Source organism: Parasteatoda tepidariorum, chromosome 10 (assembly GCF_043381705.1).
Source record: "Parasteatoda tepidariorum isolate YZ-2023 chromosome 10, CAS_Ptep_4.0, whole genome shotgun sequence".
In the NCBI taxonomy this organism is placed as follows: domain Eukaryota; kingdom Metazoa; phylum Arthropoda; class Arachnida; order Araneae; family Theridiidae; genus Parasteatoda; species Parasteatoda tepidariorum.
This window is the reverse complement of record NC_092213.1, coordinates 10413483-10425732: the sequence shown is the minus strand read 5'-3', so window position 1 is coordinate 10425732 and position 12250 is coordinate 10413483.

Below are 12250 nucleotides of genomic sequence, written 5' to 3'. Positions count from 1 at the left end.
AAATGAATCTTTGGATAAATGAATTTTATAATTGTGTGCAAAAGTTTTTTTGATTCGATTAGAAAGTTCTCTGATATAGTAAAATACGCAAAGAGTAAAATCTGGAGAGCTTCCGTGACCAAATTATTGGGACCAATTTCTCAGATTGCGTCTACCCCCTATATTTTGGGAGTCAGAAATCCGAATCCGTTGAAGCAAAAGTTGGTTTATTCAGAGAAAGTACGTTTTTTGTGTCTGATTTCGTACGAAATGCGTTCATATTTTCGCGATTTAAAGATAGTTCGATATTAAAGTTTCGATAGTTTTGAGCGTGCTCAAGTGTTAAAGGAATTTTCCCTCTATCTGTTTATGTTATTATAAAATTCCCTACTTGCTTCGATTGTTAACAAATTGCCTTCTCTGCTAAGTAGGGAATTATATAATATCACAAACTGATCTCGGGAGAATCCCGTTTACACTTTTATCCGTTAGCATGCGTGAAGCATGCGAGAGGTCACATGTCTGGGTATCAATGATCTTTTTCTTGAAATGCAAGTACCCAATTGTTGCAGTTGAATAATATAATGTTGTGGATTAGAAAGATCAATTCAAGCAACAGAATATTCGAAAGTGAGGCATATTTGTATGATAAGTTTCATATTGCAAATATGTAGTTTTTTTTTCAAAAAAAATTAATATTAGCATTCATTGCATTAGCAATAGAAAAAAAAAGTTTCTAGCCACTTTTCTAGAACTCTATGAAGTACTTACGTTGCTGTTTCAATTGCACGGCAGTATTGAAACATAAGCCAAACAGCAGATCTTGCGAAAGAATACTAAGCGAAATCAGATAAATAATGACTTTGGAGCAAAACATAATTGGAGCAAAACATAGTAAATTAGCTAAGTGCTTGATCGAGTTGGTATTTATTGTTAGAAAGTGTTCTCTTACGAGTGAAAATTTCCATGGCATACAGTAATTTGAGAATGCAAATCGCAAGTTTTTTAAACGTCGACTCTTAGAAATGGACTTATTCCAAAAAGAATAGGGTATACTTTGCGCTGTGTAGGTGCTTTAAAAAATCATGACAAAATACAGATAAAAGTTCAGAAGTGGACACACTATAGTTCCGATTGTATAAACAAGAGCCTTTCCCAGGGTCTAAACACCAAATAATGGTAGAGAAATAAAGAGATAGACCTGCGCGAAGAGTGTTTTAACCAACAGGAAGTATTGATTTGAATTGAACATTTCGGTCAAATGATTATTTCTTCAATGAAGACATCCTTTACCTTAAAGTTATCGCTGAAGTATGCGTTATTATTCTTATATTATCAACATTAACGATAGAAAATTAAGTTTGCAATCCACCAAATTCTCTAATTCGAACTTCAGCAACTAAATTATTTTACCCTATTATACGCAAATTAATTCCCAAATTGTATAGATTTTGAATCAATTTTCATTTAAAGTCGCTTTATTATCCTGTTAATAAACTAAATATCATCGGCCTTAAAGACTCTATTACTGATATTAACAGCTGTGGTAATAATCATCGAATTCCATGCTAATGCGGTCTCGCATATTTTGGACAAACAAAACATACTCTTAACTTCGACTTGAACACGAAAGATTTGTCAAAAAGCAGTACATTCATCGATCTTCCATCACATAACAAAGTTGAAGTTCTAATCACAAGTGTGAGTTTTATACCGCTTCAATCATTAAACACTACTCTTTATCAAACAAACTTGATTTTTAGGAATCAGTTTATGATCTTTCCAGTATCCCTCTGTTATTCAACATTTGGAAGCATATTGTAATTCAATCTGTTGCAATCTAAGATTGCAGTCAAAGCCCCTCACACATGTTTTGTATCTCTCTTTTTTATTAATTTGCTCAAACTTGTTCCTCTGTCCTTATTGGTTAAACCTCTTTGCACATGCTTTTCTTTTTAGTTTTCTACCATCGTTTGGTGTTTAGACACCGAGGAAAGTTCTTGTTTACGAATTGTATAGTATTTCCATTTCTGTACTTACATCTGTGCTTTTTTTGCAGATTTGAGACTGATCACTCCTTCAAAAAAGTGTTTTTACGTTAAAATAATTAGCCAAAATTCTTTTGATCGTATGAATCGTACAACAATGCATGAATAATTAAAAATATAAAAATATAAAAATGCGATATATATACATTACTGAAAATACTGTTAACTATTTTCTAAAAGTGGACTTATTAAACTTTCAAAAATAACGCTTTTTATCGATTAAAAAACATTGAGCCGTGATGGCTAAGGGGATAGAACGTTCGCCTTTCAATGAGGTGAACCGGGTTCAAATCCCAGCGATGGCTGGTCGATACCAATTCCGCACCGACCACAGTGCCGATGTAAAATATCTTCAGTGGTTTAATGAGACTGATCATGGGTTAGAGTCCTCCAGTTATTAGGCTAACCGTGAGAGGTCTTCGAGTTTTCCTTTCCATGTAACGTAAATGCTGGTCAGTTCCATCAAAAAGGTCCTCCACGAAAGTAAATTTCTCCCAATACTTGATCCAGGAGTTCCCTTGTCTGCTGGATAGGATTCAAAATAACAGGACTACGGAGTTGAACATTGGTAGTCGTATACCCAAAATTAGACTGGTTGTAATAAAATAAATTACAATATAAAGTAGGAATTATTAGTTAAGAACGATTTTCGAATTTTTCAAAATAAAACTAGTTTATAAAACCAACAGACGAGGAGCACCCAGATAACATTAAAAGAAACGAAGGAATAAAAATATGACCACCGAAGCCGACGTCTTCAAGGGGTACCGGCCTCGGTAGCCATTTAAAACAAAACCATTTCTAATTGAGGGAGAAACAAATGCTTAAAATATCTCCCTCAGTACCCCGATGGTTTTGTATATAGGTCCAGGGAAAACAAGATACATTCAAAATAATTAACAAATTAAGAAAAGAAACTCAATCAAAATCATCAGAAAAATAAAAACTCACTAAGTCACATCAACTTCAAAAGCAAGTAGAAGAAAAAAAAACACTAAAAACTGAAAAAACAACGCCCCCTATTATAATGCGCAGAAGAAGTTTAAAATGAAATGGAAAAGGTCAGGAGAAAGAAATACGTAAACAAATTAATAGAATGCTTAACTGGGGCTGCTCAGTTAAGACCAGATAACATAAAGACAGACTCAAACAAGGCTTAACAGAATGAAAGCTGATAGAAATTATACATGTTACAGACTACTAATAAGATACAGGATACAGAGTTGAACATTAGTAGTCGTAAACTCAATTGAATCATCTGTTCAACGACGGTTATAAAAATGAAATAAAATTACTCACATTGGTGCAGTGTTAGTGAGAACAGTCCAGTCTGGTGTCTTGGTAGGCGCTGAATGCTTTATGCAAAAGTAAGGTACATGCTTTGCATGTTGAATTAGAAACATGGATTCATCTTTTACGAATAGGATTGCATTCCGTTCTCCCCAATCTATATCCAAATTAAATTCTTTTAAATAAAAATTTCCTAGAGGTCCCGCCATTCCTTCGTATACTTCTACCTGATAGTCAGTAGTGAAAATAAAATGTTTCTGGTCAATTCGTAAAGGCTCGAAGTATACTGTGTTTTTCCTACCTGGAATGTAAAAAAATAAATTAAATCCCCGTTATATGCAATATTTGGAAGCACGAAAAAATAAATTAATTAATTAGCATTACATATAATGCATATTCCCTATGCAGCACAAAATGTAGCCATGTATGTTTCAAATATATGAGGTAGAAATGTTTACAAAGTTGAAATTAATTTCCCAGCTCAATACAAAAACGCCAAAGCTGTGGTACCGACAATGTCAACTTTCATCTATGAAAAGGCACCTCAACATAGAATCGAGTTAACATGTCTTATATACTAGTGAATGAATTCGAATTGTATTTTTGTAGTGGTAGACGCACTACAAAGCGTTTGCATTGTAACTAAAGGCAGGAACGTAACTGAAACATTTTAATAGTAACTTGGAACATCGCAAAAAGATAACAATTATATTAATTTTCCAATGTTTTCTTACAGAAAGGTTTCAGAAATTAAATTGTATATATATAGTTATCTATAGTTCGAGGGTATGGAATTATAATTCAACGAAAACGGGTACGTTTATTTAGAGAAAGTATGTCTTTATGTAGGCCGGGGTAGCCTGGTTGGTATCACGTTGACACTGTGTTCGTGAGGTCGCGAAATTTTGTCCCACCGGCCGAAGAATCACCGTGTATTAAATGGTGACTGGTACAGGTCAATTCTTTCGAGGTCAAAAAAAATCGAAGTTTTCATAACAAATCAATACTTTTGGGGACCAGGTTTAAATCCCAGTGATGGCTGTTCGATATGAATTGCGATCCCGGTTCGCACCAACCACAAAGGTGATTTGAAATAACCTCAGTGGTAGACAGTCCTCAAACCGTCAGACTAACCGGGGGAAGTCTTCTTGGTTTTTCTTTCCATGCAACGCAAATGTTAGTCAGGTCAGAGTTATGATCAGTGGATGAATGAATGGGTCCTATCTGTAAACGGGCTGTGAAGCGTGTGTGGCAGAAGTCAAATTCTCGGTAATAGAAGAAAACAAGAGTAATCGCACCCATTACCTTAAATTCGCTTGGTTATCCATAGCAGGCTACATACGCTTCAAAAAATGTTTTTATGTCTGAACTTAAAATATCGTTCCAAATAACTAATTAGCATATTTAAAATCATTCCTTCGAACATTAGGATAGAGACCTGATGCTCGAATATCCGATGATTACGTCAAAAATTCTATGAGTTAAATAATCATGATTCTTACTTTCCGATGGTGTACACATTTTGAGCCCCTTCGCATCTACTATCAAGTGTTTCAGTAATTTAGGTTTGTACAAATCCATTTCCAACGAGTGACAGTAATCCTGAGCATCGTCAATGCTATGCGGTAAATGAGGATCGTCATAAAGATATGGATCAACGGGAATCCATTCTTTCGTGATGAAGCAGTTAGATAGGAACTCTATAAAATATAGATAATCTGTCATTTTATTTATCTAGAAATTAGAAAACAAATTATTTATAAAGTTAAGAATAGGAGAAAACGGAGAAGAACAGTGTACTTAGTTCAATATATATAAATTAAAAATAATTGAAGGTGGGTAGGTAAGTAGGTATTTTATTTACGTCGTACTAGAGATGCGCAATGAGCTATTGATATAGACTGGCTATGAATATAGACTTAAAGGTGGATGCCTTCCCATTCTGCCCAAGAGACGTGATCCAGGTTGAAGAGGTAAGTAGGTCACTCGAAAAATACCACATAAACGATTAAGTACACAAAATTAAGGATAATCAAACATAATATACTAACTGTAGTTTCAATCTCAACATGGGTTGGCAGTTTAACTTGATCAAATAATTATCAGAAGTTACAATGAAGAAGTAATAAATTGTGCAACGAAAACTGTGCACACCAGTGTAGTAGAAATCTAGTCGGATGTGATTGTTGTTCTAGTTTTATTCATTTTTGTTAAAAAATCACCTTTTCACTAAAAAAAAATCATTCCTCGTCGCGTTTTTTTATCTATATATATCCATAGATACCTGGTAGCTGAGTGGTAGCGCTTCGCGCTGTTATGCCACTGGTCCTTGGTTCGATTCTCGGGCCGGTCAAGGTTGACTCAGCTTTTCATGCTTTCAGTCTGTCAATAAAATGAGTACCAAGAATGCTTGGGAACTAGACACTAGGGTTTCCGCGTTGGGCTCAACCGGAACCCAACCGGAGCATCTGCTCTTGCAGGATATGGAGATATAATTACTCGGATACGGAGAACTAGGAAACTAGAATTAATACGATACGAGTATATTTATTATGATATGGAGATAGAATAACTCGGATACGGAGAACTAGAAAACTAGAATTACTAGGATATGGAGAAAGAATTGTTTGGATACGGAGAACTGGGAAACTAGAATACGGATATATTTATTATAGTATGGATATAGAAATACTCGGATACGGAGAACTAGGATACTAGAATTACTAGGATAATAGGAGGATAATGATATATATATATATATATATATATATATATATATATATATATATATATATATATATNACGGAGAACTAGGAAACTACAATTAATAGGATACAGATTTATTTACTAGGATAATAGGAGGATAATGGTATATATATATATATGAAATACCGGGAAATGGCCCACACATCCCTCTCCTACTATCTTAGTCAACACTGCTATTAAGATATTTTTTTGAGTTTTTGAGGTGAAATTTGCAAAATTAAATAATTAAATGTTAAATGACTAAAGCAGGAATTACCATTGAAATCTGTGACGTTTGTCGTATCTGGCAGAGTTTTAATAAAGTCCGTGCTTTGTGTTGCATCTGGCGTGGTTTCACTGAAGTCTGTGCTGACTGTTTTATCTGGCATGGTTTCACTGAAGTCTGTGCTGACTGTTGTATTTGGCATGGTTTCACTGTAGTCTGTAGTGAGTGATGCATCTGGCATGGTTTCACTGACGTCTGTGCTGAGTGTTATGTCTGGCAACGTTTTGTCGCTATATTTTAAAGAAATGCAGTAGTGTTAGCACACTTAGAAATGTTTTGTAAGCATTGTAATAAAAAATGGAATTTATCAGTCTAATTCATTGTCGCCAATCACCCAATCTGTTAGAGTAATTAAAGAAAACTGTAAATTTAATTGTTTGTTATATTTATAACTAATTATTCATCTATTATCCCAAATACTGAGAAAATAGTAGGAGATTTAATTGAACGCAGGTAATATAAAGAAATTCAAATATTAAATCGATATATCATGAAATACCAATATATTTTATGTTATCAAAATAACAATATTAAAATAATATTCTTTTAATAAATCGTAAATATGATTAATTTTGAAAAATATCAAAGCGCAGTAATAGCAAAAAATATCAACATTTGATAAATACCAAAAATTATCGACGCTTGATAAATACCGATTATCGATAAATACTGAAAAATACCGATAGCGGATAAATACCGACTATGCCATGATCCAATGAGTCAAACCTTTTTTTCGCAAGCAAGTTTCTTTTTTCTGGTTTGAAGGACATTGGCGAGAGATGGCAACGCTGTTTGCTGCCATTTTTTTGATTGAGAGTGGCGGTATAATAAATGCATTGGAGTATTTTTTGTTTCAAAATATTTAGTCTTAAACAAAGAAATTAGTCGTTTTTGTATGCCTCTTTGAAAAAGGAGCTATCAAAAAAAAATATAACTCGTGCAGTTTAGCCGATCACTGGTCTAGTGGTTACTGTACTGGACTACAGAGTCAGTGGTTGTTGGTTTGAATCCCTCCTTAGGCGTAGATGTAAATTTTTTTTAAGAACATGTTCAATGTTTTGGAGTCTGAGATTTAAGAGTTCTCAATGAAACAAGAAAAATAGCCATTTTGTTTGCATTGCAAATATTGATAATTAAGAGACATCGTTGAAATTCTTTTTAAAATTTTAGATATTATAAATTATTTTTTTAATTACATAAAAAAGCTTGCTTCAATACATGCTTAAAATATGGTAAGGGATTTAACATCGGTAATCTTGAATGATGCCACTTATATGTACAATTTCAGACAAAATTATATCTCAGAACTAATATTTACAATGACATATAATTATTTAATTTTTCGATGCTGGGACCATAGATGTATTTTTTAAGTTGATTTGGAATAAAATAGCAAGATAATTAGATCGCAAGTTCAAAGACTATAATGTAACAATAAAAAAATTTACTCCGAGTTTCATACGGAATTCAGTTAAGAGTAATAAAGGCAGAATTAAATTCACAAGATTCATAATTTAATTCACAAGATTCATAATTTAATTCACAAAATTATTTTTAATTGTGGATTTAACATCATCTTTTCTTTTTTACTTGAATATCATTTTTCAAATAAGCATTTTTAAACTAATATATATGAAACAGTTTGAATTTATTGAATGTATTACCAGATTTAAGTTTCTTTTTTATTGTGGAAACCATATTCATACAAAATTTTGAACTATAGAAAAAATTGAAAAAAAAACAGACAAAAAGATAAACAAATTAATTAGAATAAATTCAAAATCTCACGTTTTTAAAATATTGTTATTTATTATTATGATTATTCATTCATATTGCATTCCTAATTTTCTCGATATATATTACCGAAAATATTGTTAACTATTTTCTAAAAATAGACTTATTCTACTTTCAAAAATAATGCTTTTTATTTTTATCCTTTACTCACATTTAGCCGTAGTGGCTCAGGGGATAGAGCGCTCACCTTTCAATGAGGTGGACCGGGTTCAAATCACAGAAGTGGCTGATAGATAGGAATTCCGTACCCGGCTCGCACTGACTACAGTGTTGACGCAAAATAGTTGTGATAGACGGATCACGAGTTAGAGTTCCCTAGCCGTCTGGCTAACCGTGATAGGCTTCGAGGTTTTCCCATGTAACACAAATGCGGGTTAGTTAGATCAAAATTGCTCTCCGCAAAAGCAAATTTCTCCCAATACTTGATCAAGGAGTTTCCTTGTCTTCTGGGTAGAATTCAAGATTACAAGGCTACAGAGTTTAACATAAGTAGTCGTAAACTCAATTGGTTCAACGACGGTTGTAAAAATTAAATAAAATTACTCACACTGGTGTAGTGTTAGTAAGAAAAGTCCAGTCTGGTGTCCCGGTAGGTGTTGAATGCTTCACGCAAAAGTAAGGTACACTCTTTGCATGCTGAATTAGAAACAGGGATTCATTTTTTACGAGCATGATTGCATTCTGTTTTCCCCAAGCTAAATCCAAATTATATTCTTTCAAATAAATTTCTTCTTGTGATCCAGCAAATCCTTCGTATACTTCTACCTGATAATCAGTAGTGAAAATAAAATGTTTCAGGTCAATCCGTGTAGGCTCGAAATATACTGTGTTTTTCCTTTCTGAAATGTAAGGAAATAAATTCAGTTCACGTTATATGCAATATTTGAAAGCATGAAAAAATAAATAAATTAATTAAAATGTCATATAATGCATATAATCTACGTAGCAATATATGTTTTTAAAATATGAGATAGAAATGTTTACATGTTTGTAAAAGATGTAGCAATTAATTTCTCAGCTCATTAAAAAAACGTCAAAGCGTTTGCATCGTAACAAAAGGAAGGAACGTAACTGAAACATTTTTAATAACATTAATAATTTAGTAATTTATAATTATAATTTTGAACGATAATTAATGACATTCGATAATCAATAACATTCGGATAATTTATAACATTCCGATAAATTATAATATAGGTTATCCGCAGTTCACGTATCTTGCGTTATTAATTATCTGTATAATAAATTTCTGGATGATTAATTACGAATTTTGAATGAAGCCGGTCAAATAATTACTGAGAAATCTAATTTCAAATTTGATTTCACAGGAACTATTCAATATAATTGATGCGAAATTTTCATTTTACCACATAAAAATACTTTTTTTAAAGGATGTAAAGTGAAAAAATATGCATATCTTGCACTTTAAATATTTTTCGACTGTTATTTAATAAAGTAATAAGAAGTAATAAATGTTTACTAAAGTTATTCTTTTTTTTTTGCATGGAATTATCTTTGCTTTAACGAATTTTATAATTGTATGCAAAATTTCTTTTAATTCACTTAAAATAATGTTCTTGATATATGTAGAAGTGTGCATAAAGTATAATTAACAATAAAGGGTGCAAACGTTTGACCACTCTTGTGGGTCGATGTATCCCAGATTGCAGCTACTCTCTAAATTTCGAGGGTATGGAATCATAATTCAATTAAAAAGAATGGTACGTTTATTTAATGAAAGTATGTTTTTATGTAGGCCGGGTAGCCTGGTTGGTAGGACGTTGGCCCTGTGTTCATGAGAACGCAAAATCTTATCCCGCCGGCCGAAGAATCACCATGTAGAAAATGGTGACTGGTACAGATTAAATCTTTCAACGTTTTAATAACAAATCCATACTTCCGGGTTCAAATCCCTGCCCTGGCTGTTCGATATAAGTTCCGCACCCGGTTTGCACTAATCACAGTGCTGACTTAAAATAGTCTCAGTAGTAGACAATCCCCCATCCGTCAGACTAACCGGGGGTAGTCTTCTTGGTTTTCTTCTCCATGTAAGGCAAATGCTGATTAGTTCCCTCAAAAAGTCCTCAACAAAGGCAAATTTCTCCCAATACTTGCTCCAGGAGTTCCCCTGTTCTCTGCATTGGGTTCAAAATTACAAGGCTATGAAGTAGAACATTAGTAGTCCAAAATTGAGTTGGCTGTTCTACGATAGTTATAATATAAAATAATTATGAGGGTACATAATGGGAGTTATTTTATGGGAGTTATTAATGGGGAGAAATTTTATTCCGCCAGCAGAAGAATCACCATGTATTAAATGGTGACTGGTGCTGGTTGAATCGTTCGAGGTCAAAAAAGTCATCGAAGCTCTCATAACAAATCAAGCTTCTGGCACCTGTTTCAAATCCCAGCTATGGCTGGTGGAAATGAATTCCACACCAGGTTCGCACCAACAACATTGCTGACGTAAAATAACCTCAATGGCAGACAGTCCCCTTACAGCCAGACTAGTCGGGGGAAGTCTTCTTGATTTTCCTCTCCAGGTAACGCAAATGCGGGTTAGTTCCATCAAAAAAAGTCCTCCACGAAGGCAAATTTCTCCCTATACTTGCACCAGGAGTTCCCATGTTCTCTGCATTGGATTCAAAACATTAGTAGTCGTAAACCAAAACTGAATTGGCTGTTCAACTGCAGTAATAAATTAAAATAAAATACTTATGAGGGTACTGAATTGAAGTTGGATCATTCTCTGGGTCAGGTCAGAATTATGATCAGAGGATGAATGAATGGGTCCTATCTATAAACGGGCTGTGACGCTTGTGTGGCAAAATCCAAATTTTGGGTCGTAGATGGCACCACTGGAAAACAAGAACAATCTCACCCATTGCCTTAAATTCGCTTCGTTATCCATAGCAGGCTAGCTATTATTGTCAAGTAGTATAAACAACAAAATGTTTTTACGTCTGAACTTAAAATATTGTTCGCAATAACTAATTAGCATATTTAAAGTCATTTCCACGAACATTGAGATCTAATGCGTGAACTTCCGAAAATTACATCAAAAAATTATATAAATTAAATAATCATGATTCTTACTTTTTAATGTTGAACACATTTTGTGCCCCTTGATATCTACTATCAAGTGTTTCAGTAATTTAGGTCTGTACAAATCCTTTTCCAACGAGTGGCAGTAATCCTCAGCATCTTCAATGCTATGCGGGAAATGAGGATCGGCATAATAATATGGATTAACGGGAATCCATTCTTTCGTGATGAAGCAGTTAGATAGGAACTCTATAAAATATAGATAATCTGTCATTTTATTTATCTAGAAATTAGAAAACAAATTATTTATAAAGTTAAGAATAGGAGAAAACGGAGAAGAACAGTGTACTTAGTTCAATATATATAAATTAAAAATAATTGAAGGTGGGTAGGTAAGTAGGTATTTTATTTACGTCGTACTAGAGATGCGCAATGAGCTATTGATATAGACTGAATATGAATATAGACTGAATGGGGTGCTTTCCCAATCCGCCCAAGAGATATGATTCAGGTTAAAGAGGTAAGGTCACTCGAAAAATACCACATAAACGATCAAATACACAAAATTAAGGACAATCAAACATACTATAAGCATACACTAACTGTAGTTGCAATGTCAGCAAGGGTTGGCACTTTAACTTGATCAAAAAATTATCAGAAGTTACAATAAAGACGTAATAAATTATGCAACGAAAACTGTGCAAACCAGTGTTATAGAATGTAATTATTGTCTGATGTGATTATTGGTATAGTTTTACTCATTTCTGTTAAAAAAATCACCTTGTCACTAAAAAACAAACAAACATCATTCCGTGTCGAGTTTTTTATCTATATATATCCATAGATACCCGGTAGCTGAGTGGTAGCGCTTCGCGCAGTACTTGGTTCGATCCTCGGGCCGGGCAAGGTTGACTCAGCCTTTCATGCCTTGAGTCTGTCGATAAAATGAGTACCAAGCATGCTTGGGCTCACCACCCAATCGGAATATCTGCTCTTGCGGAATATTGCTTATGAAGATATAATAAATCGGATACGGACAACTAGGAAACTAGAATTAATACGA